This window comes from Hordeum vulgare, chromosome 3H (genome assembly GCF_904849725.1).
Source record: "Hordeum vulgare subsp. vulgare chromosome 3H, MorexV3_pseudomolecules_assembly, whole genome shotgun sequence".
NCBI lineage: Eukaryota > Viridiplantae > Streptophyta > Magnoliopsida > Poales > Poaceae > Hordeum > Hordeum vulgare.
Genome location: NC_058520.1, coordinates 344,178,961 through 344,187,192, shown reverse-complemented (window position 1 = coordinate 344,187,192; position 8,232 = coordinate 344,178,961). Strand labels below are relative to the sequence as shown.

General features: G+C 39.1%; 1 long non-coding RNA gene across 2 annotated transcripts; it reads right to left on the bottom strand.

Annotated features, from left to right (window-relative positions):
* Window positions 1–779: 779 nt before the first annotated feature.
* Window positions 780–2,790, bottom strand: LOC123439932. Of its 2 annotated transcripts, XR_006630223.1 has the most exons (6): window positions 2,580–2,790; window positions 1,696–1,823; window positions 1,539–1,602; window positions 1,346–1,456; window positions 1,070–1,266; window positions 780–981 (listed from the first exon to the last, which is right to left on the bottom strand). It is a non-coding gene; the product is annotated as an uncharacterized LOC123439932 (long non-coding RNA). The 2 variants fall into 2 exon arrangements; XR_006630222.1 differs by having other exon boundaries at window positions 1,696–2,790.
* Window positions 2,791–8,232: the final 5,442 nt, after the last annotated feature.

Here is an 8,232-nt window from a genome sequence, read left to right as displayed (position 1 = left end):
CGGCGGCACGCCGCGCCCGTTGATCACGTGAGGGATGAGCTACAATAAAGGTAGGACGCCATTACAGCTATGACGATGGTGGCTTAGAACTTTACTGGTACATGAGGGATCAGCTACAAAAGAAACCGATAAACAGACACATACGGATGAGAAGTTCAGTCTCAAAGATGTACACATATATTTACATTACTAAGAGCGGTATTTCTCCAAGCATCTTCCATTGCCCAAAGCGTACTTCGTTTGGTTCTAGGATCTGTTATGTCCTGGTGAACGACATTACTTTGGTTGCGCATCCGCAGGTTTCCCTTGATCAGTTCCAGGGTGAACAATTGCTAGGCCACATGCACGTTCATGGTTAACCAGTGTTACATGAGCATTTAGTAGAAATGGTTGTTTGATGATCACACAATCAGTAACTACTTAGAGGGTAAAAGATTATCTTTGTTCCATGATCTCTTGCTGCTTTCTGAAGGAGATGTGTCATCTAGTGACCGGAAACAAATTAATAGATTAAATGAGCTAAAATGGCTATAGGTAAACCTAAAACAAGGAGTTTCTTCTTTTACCAAATGTACATTTCCATCCGTTATATCTCAACAAAGAAGTTCCTCCACATCGTGTTCGGAGGATGTGTCTTTGTCTACTGGTTCAGACAGTGGGATTGCAGTTGTGTTCAGCATGGGTAGTGCTGCAAGTGGCTCCTCATTTTCCAGGTGTTCTACTACCTTAACTTGAAACATGTAGAAATCAAAATTGAGCGCAACTTCTTGCGGTACAACTGTTAAAATGAATCTTTTGCTAGGGAGTTGTTCCAGTTCGGGTGGAAGGTAGTTAGTCTTTCCTATTTTGTGGGCTTCTACACAATATGCGGTGATGCCGGCTATTTTTTCAACAAGTGCATCAAAGAATAAAAATTCAGCAAATGTTGTGTTTGCTTCATCGTTGCTTCCGTCGTCCATTGCATGTACTCTTATCTTATATCTGTTTTCATAATAAACACATTGGTTTAAGCATTCACATACGAAACAATGATTTTTTCTACTTGGTTAACAAATAGTTTAGTGTATACCTTGGCCAGGGTTCTCCTCCATCAGGACAGATAGGGCACCTTGGCCAGGGTTCTCCTCCATCAGGACTGATAGGGCACCTCCGTAGACTGTCGTATGTCATTCATAGTCCTTTCCAGCAAATTTTACAATCCATATACATCCAGTCCGTAATAGATACCATTTGAGTTATTTTGACTCTGAATTTGAACCAAGTTCTCTGTAAATTCAATTAAAAACATGCTTAGGTCTAAGTATTAAATACTGGTAGCAATGATAGTTAGATAGATGTAAAGTACCAGAGTGTTAGCAGGGTCTATTCCTTCTAGGGAACTGATGGTTGTCTCCACTTTCTCCCACGGAGTTTGTCCGGGATTGAGTACTTCAATTCGTATGGTTGGTTTCTGACTCTAAATGATAAGAATGCGCATTATGCCGTAAATACATTGAAATATAAAATAATCAGGGTAAATTTTGCACTATGGTACGCACCTGTCCAACATTGCTTTCATCCTGGGAATATCAACATTTACGTGTCATCTTGTAGATGGTGTTCCTACATAATATATGTATTTTTTTTGTTTGAGCAACCCGTTTGAGCTTTTTGAAGGGAAAAAAGATTAAAGAAAGTCTGACAATTCTCCTATACCTGCATACTGATCGAGCATCATGAGAACAAACATTATGATAACTGGTTCTCTCTTTGATAAAGTGCATAAACTCTCTGCATCAAATTTTTGTGCAGATTCACCCAAAAGCGTGACAGTCGCATTTTTTCTACAGAAATTAAAGTTTGTAATGAAGTAATTGTTTGTCCTACAATATGATAATGTGTATAAAGATGGTGAGCACACAAAGCCAGAGGATGAGAGACATATTTTCCATCAATGATAGTTATCTGGCACCTTGGTTCCTTGGCAGCACCAGTAGAAGGCAATAGTCGATAACGGTAACCATCGGACCAATAATATTTAGCAATTTGGACACATATAATATTAGTTGAAATCAGAATCGCATATATACTTAAAGCTTATGCAGAAGGCTAGCTAAAGAGTAACTTGACATCAGCTCCTTCGATCCAATATGTTTTTCGAGCTCTGAAAATGGTAATGCATTATGAGTAAGTAAGGGGAAACCTACTGACAGGGTAACAATAGGAGTAACATTTGTTGTTTTTATGAAGGAGAGCCTATGTGGATGATCTGTTGCTCTGTAAGTATTTTTGGGCCTTTCTATGAGGTAGTTTTGAATCTTGTACACCGATCCCTCACTGATGCTTTTCTTAAACTGCTCCACTCTATCTTTTGGGACAACTCCTTCGTTTACTCCTCCCTACATGATCGACTTGACAAAAGAGCTTAAGATGTCTTCACATCTAAAAGAGGAGCATATTTTAAAGAAAGCAAACTAAAACACTTGTAACTAAATCAGGTCGATCAGTATGAAATCGTCCACTTTCATATGAAAGCATATCGCAAATTTCTTCCCATTTATGAACATGTAAATATAATAAAAAGATCTGGAGCTCCATACCCTCAACAAATAGCCATTCCATCATGATAGTTTTGCACCATATAACGATTGCCACCGGTAAAGCAGGAATGCAACATACTCTGTACATCCAGATTTTTTCCAGTAGTACTTCCTTAAACCATGGCATCTATGATACCTTGATATGTTTCAAAATACTGCTCATCTTGTTTCAAAAAATGATAAGATAGGCGACTTGCTTCCGCACAGGAATAAAATTAGGTGCAACTTGTTGACAGAGTCGTCCACAGCAAGTATACCGATTGGTCTCATTTCTTCGGTAATGAAGATAATAAGCATAATCTGTAGCATGGTAACATGTTTACGGGCTGATGAAAAAGAAGAAGCTTGCCTAGAATTTTGACGATGCCTTCGGCTAGCTGCCCGGCGCTGCAGTGCTGATATTCAATACTAACCTGAAAACTTGGATCACGATATGGAAACAAAAATGGATACTGAAGAGGCATAAGTGATGGATTCAAATAGGAGATATGCTCTAGTTCTCCGGAAGTAGCCTCTGCTATAACATCAAATTTATGACACCGAGGTCTCAATTCGCCAGCAATGAGATTTGGCCAGAACATCTATCCCCATGAGCAGCACCCTCATGTCCAAAAACTGAATTGTAAGATTTGGTGCATCAGCATACTTTAACCTCTGGCGAGCCGTTTTGTACAACTTTTAGTCTTGCCTGATCGATGCATTCAAAGAAACTTTCTCTTTTTCCTATTGAAGGCAGCTTGCACAGGATCAACATACGACATGGTAAGCACTAAACAAGAAGGTGCACATTAACCAAAAAGAAGGCAAAAGACCTATGAAAACATGACTAAATCATGAAAAACAAAATGAGACAGGACATACCCAAAAAGAGTGGGATGGGCACATGATAGGTCGAAAACCAGAGATAAACGATGGTCCAGCTGTGCAAGAAGAATCCATATGCTATAGCAAGGAAATAGGCCTAAATGATGGAGGCAATGGTGTAGAACAGCCGACTTGAACAACGCTAGAAGAAGATGCCAACAATGCAGAAAGTGTAAAAAAACAAAGAAGAATCAACATGAGGCAGTAATGCAAAATTTAAATATCACAAAGAAACAAAGAGAAGAAGAAGTCAATCTGAAGAAGCTAAGGGAGCACTTTTCCTAGCTGGGTTCTCTACGCTTCCCCTGACGAATATCTCGACGCCAGCGCCGCGCTTCAGCCGGATCCCGGATGGACGGCCCCATCTGCAAAAACAAAATCTTAGACATATGAAAAGAAAACTAAAATAGATGTAGATGTAGACATACAGAAAGCAAACAGCTGTAGCAGCAGCTATACGAACAGAAGGAGCAGCCGCAGTGCGCACATGGAGACCAGGAGATGAAGAATGGGACATAGAGGAAGAATCGCTGCCCACACTCATAGTGTCCGCCAAAGAACAAAGCAGAGAGTTTGTGTACAACTGGGAGCAGCAGATGGATTAATGGGCGGCGAATGACGACTGACCGACGCCTCCTACAGCACCTCCACCAACATGAGAAGGCACATCAGCCAATCGGTCAGGCGAAGAAAATGAAGAAGTCCCACCCGGAGAAAATCAATCGACGGATCAAACCAGCAAAATAGGAGACTGAGAGGAAGCAAGAAACGGGGGATCAGACCCGTCGACCCCAACATGTGCACGGCAGCACGGCCGCGCGCTCCCAGCGGCAAAAGAGCAGTCGATCGCCCACGCCCACCTCGAACAGGTCAATCAGCGGCCGCGACCATGGAGCAACCGAACATAGAGGAAACTACACCACCCCTCGAGTGCTACGCCGAATCCTCTGGGGCTTGGTATAGTAGGATGGAAAGCCCAAAAAGAAAAGGGGAACCCAGCCAAAACGTGGCAACATGCAAAGAAGGGTGTACGGTCCACCGCATGAGGGGAAAACCAGCCGGCCTAGCACAGTAAAAAAACCCTGAGGAAAACCGTGTAAAAAATCAGGAATACGTGTCAGCACCTGGCAATCCATCGATAGCATGGTGGGTGAACCTGGAGGGAGCTTGCTTAGTAGCTATAATATATTGTATTATTTCCTTATAGGTATGATGATTTATATGTGCATGTTTTTTTCTTCCGGAAGCATTCTTGCAAGTTTATTTTCTAATGTGTACACTGTCTAGTTTTGTAACGTGTTTAAACTGAACTCTGCTTGTACATGTCATCTGTGTATGTTTATTTATTTTATACAGATCTTTCCATTTTTTTCAGAAGTTTTTTTATTGTGTATGTATCCATGCATGCTAGATGTGTCAATGATGGCCGCATACATGGTTTTATTTTTTGGGCACTACAATGCTTTTATTCTCTTTTTACTGTTGCATGTGTTGTACTCTTGTCTTATTTAATCCCATGGAGCTCACGTGTATGTAGCGTGGCTAGCTTAGCCGTATGAGAATTGGACTCTCACCCATCGCTTTGTTCTTTTAAAAATCAACTGATCGCGTTATTTTCCAGGCAGGAAACTTACGGGATACAGAAACATGGATACATGATTACTTATTTCCAGCAAATCACAACCGTTCTTTGGTGCTCTTTTCATTGCTATACATCTAAGCCGTTCATTTTCTATCGTTTTAATAATATAATAGATAGATACCGAACGCGAATTAAACCAACATGACGAAAGTGACTAGATGAAATTCCCGTGGGCCCTCAAGAATGCTTTGCCTATTATAAGAAATTGTTCTGCCTGTCCTTTGCCACTATAGGATTGGGCTACCTTGTTGGACCTATTGTTACTATTTCTACTTAGCACTTGTTACAATTATCTTTCTATCAAACAACTTGTTACCACTATTTCAGTGCTTGCAGAAATTACCTTACTGAAAACTGCTTATCATGTTCTTCCACTCCTTGTTGGGTTCGACACTCTCACTTATCGAAAGGACTACGATTGACCCCCTATACTTGTGGGTCATCAAGACTCTGTTTTGGCACCGTTGTCGGGGAGATAAGCGCCTTTGGTAAGCGGAATTTGGTAAGGGAAAATTTATATTATGTGCTGAAATTTACTATTACTTGTCACTATGGAAAGTAATCCTTTGAGGGGCTTGTTCGAGGTATCTTCACCTCAACCGGAATCACCAAGAGTTGTCCCTCCACCTTCTGAACCTTCTTAAAATATTTATTATGAAATTACTTCGGGTATGATAGAGAAACTCCTAGCTAAACCTTATGCCGGAGATGGAACAAAACATCCCTATGTGCACCTAATCTATGTGGATGAAGTTTGTGGATTATTTAAGCTTGTAGGTTTATCTGGAGATGAAGTCAGTAATAAGTCTTTCCCTTTATATTTGGGGGGGAAAGCATTTAAAATGGTATAGGCTATGTGATGATATAGGATCTTGGAACTTGAATCGATTAGAATTGGAGTTTCACCAAAAAGTTTATCCTATGCATCTTGTTCATTGTGATCAGAATTTTATCTATAACTTTTGGCCTCGTGAAGGAGAAAGTATTGCTCTAGCTAGGGGAGGATGAATTCAATGTTATATTGAGGCCCCAATCATGAGCTCTTGATAGAAATTATTGTTCAGAATTTTTATACTCGACTTTCTCGTAATGATCAAACCATGCTCGATACTTCTTTCTATGGTTCTTTTATGAAGAAGACTATTGAATTCAGGTGGGATCTTTTGAAAATAATTAAATGCAACTCTAAAGAGCACAATGAAGGTAAAGAGTCAGGATTGAAACTTTAAGCAAAAACCTAACCTTAAACATAACTTGCCTGTTGACACTCTAGGAGGTTCTCCTTCACCCAAGGGTGATCCTGTGTTCGAATTAAACCTATTACATGACACTTTGAAGTATGCTTATCTTGATGAAAATAAGAAATACCCTCTTATTATCATTGCTAACCTTACAGAAAATGAAGAAGATAGATTGTTAAAAACTTGAAGGAAGCACCGAGCTGCTATTGGGTATACTCTGGATGATCTTAAGGGCATTAGTCCCACACTTTGTCAGCACAAGATTAACATGGAACCAGATGCTAAACCCATTGTTGATCACCAACAAAGATTGAATCCCAAAATGAAAGAAGTGGCGAGAAATCAAATATTAAAGCTTCTCAAAGCAGGTATAATTTATTCCATAGATGATAATAGATGGGTAAGTCCCGTTCATTGTGTCCCTAATAAAGTAGGTATTACTATTGTCCCTAATGATAAAAATGAACTCATTACAAAAAATAATTGTGACTGGCTATAGAATGTTAATAGATTTTAGAAAATTAAAGAAAGCTACTAGAAAAGATCATTATCCTTTATCGTTCATGGACCAAATGCTATAAAGATTTTTGAAGCACACACATTTTTTGCTTTCTAGATGGTTATTCTCGTTTCTCTCAAATACCGGTGTCAAAACCTGATCAAGAGAAAACCACCTTCACTTGTCCTTTTGGAACATATGCTTATAGACGTATGACTTTTGGATTATGCAATGCAGATGCTACCTTTCAAGATGTATGACTACTATATTCCCTGATTTTGGTGAAAAGATTGTTGAGGTATTCATGGATGATTTTTCCATTTACGGAACTTCTTTTTATGATTTCTTAAGCAACATTGATCGATTTTTTGCACAGATGTGAGCAAACTAACTTTGTCTTGAATTGGGAGAAGTGCCACTTATGGTGAATGAAGGTATAGTCTTGGGTCATCAAATTTCCGAATGGTGTATTGAGGTGGATAAGGCTAAAGTTGATGCAATTGAGAAGATGCCATGTCCTAAAGATATTAAAGGTATCCGTAGTTTCCTTGGTCATGATGGTTTCTATATGAGGTTTATTAAAGAGTTCTCTAAAATTTCTAGGCCTCTTACTTATATAGTACAAAAGGATGTTCCTTTTGTTTTTGATGACGATTGTATAGAAGCCTTCGAAACACTTAACAAAGCCTTAACTTCTGCACCTATTGTTGAACCACGTGATTGGAACTTGCGTTTTGAAATCATGTGTGATGCTAGTTATTATGTTGTTGGTGTTGTTCTAGGACAAAGATTTGATAAGAAATTAAATGTCATTCATTATGCTACTAAAACTCTAGGCAGTGCCGAGAGAAATTATGCTACCACTAAAAAAGAATTCTTAGTAGTTGTATTTGCTTGTGATAAATTCAGATCTTACATTGTTGACTCTAAAGTAATTGTTCACACTGACCACGCTACTATTAAATATCTAATGGAAAATAAAGATGCTAAGCCTAGACTTATTAGTTGGTTCTTTTGCTACAAGAATTTGATTTGTATATCATTGATAGGAAAGGAGGTGAGAACCCTGTAGTTGATAACTTGTCTAGGTTAGAAAATGTTCTTGATGACCCACTACCTATTGATGATAGCTTTCCCGATGAACAACTATCTGTGGTAAATCTTTCTCATAATACACCATGATTTTCAGATTATGCTAATTACATTGTTGCTAAATACATACCACCTAGTTTCACCTACCAACAAAAGAAAAACGTTCGTCTTTGATTTAAAACATTACTTTTGGGATGACCCACATCTTTATAAAGAGGGAGTAGATGGTATTATTAGACGTTGTATACCTGAGCATGAACAGAAACAAATCCTTCAGAAGTGTCACTCCAAGGCTTATGGATGACACCATGCGGT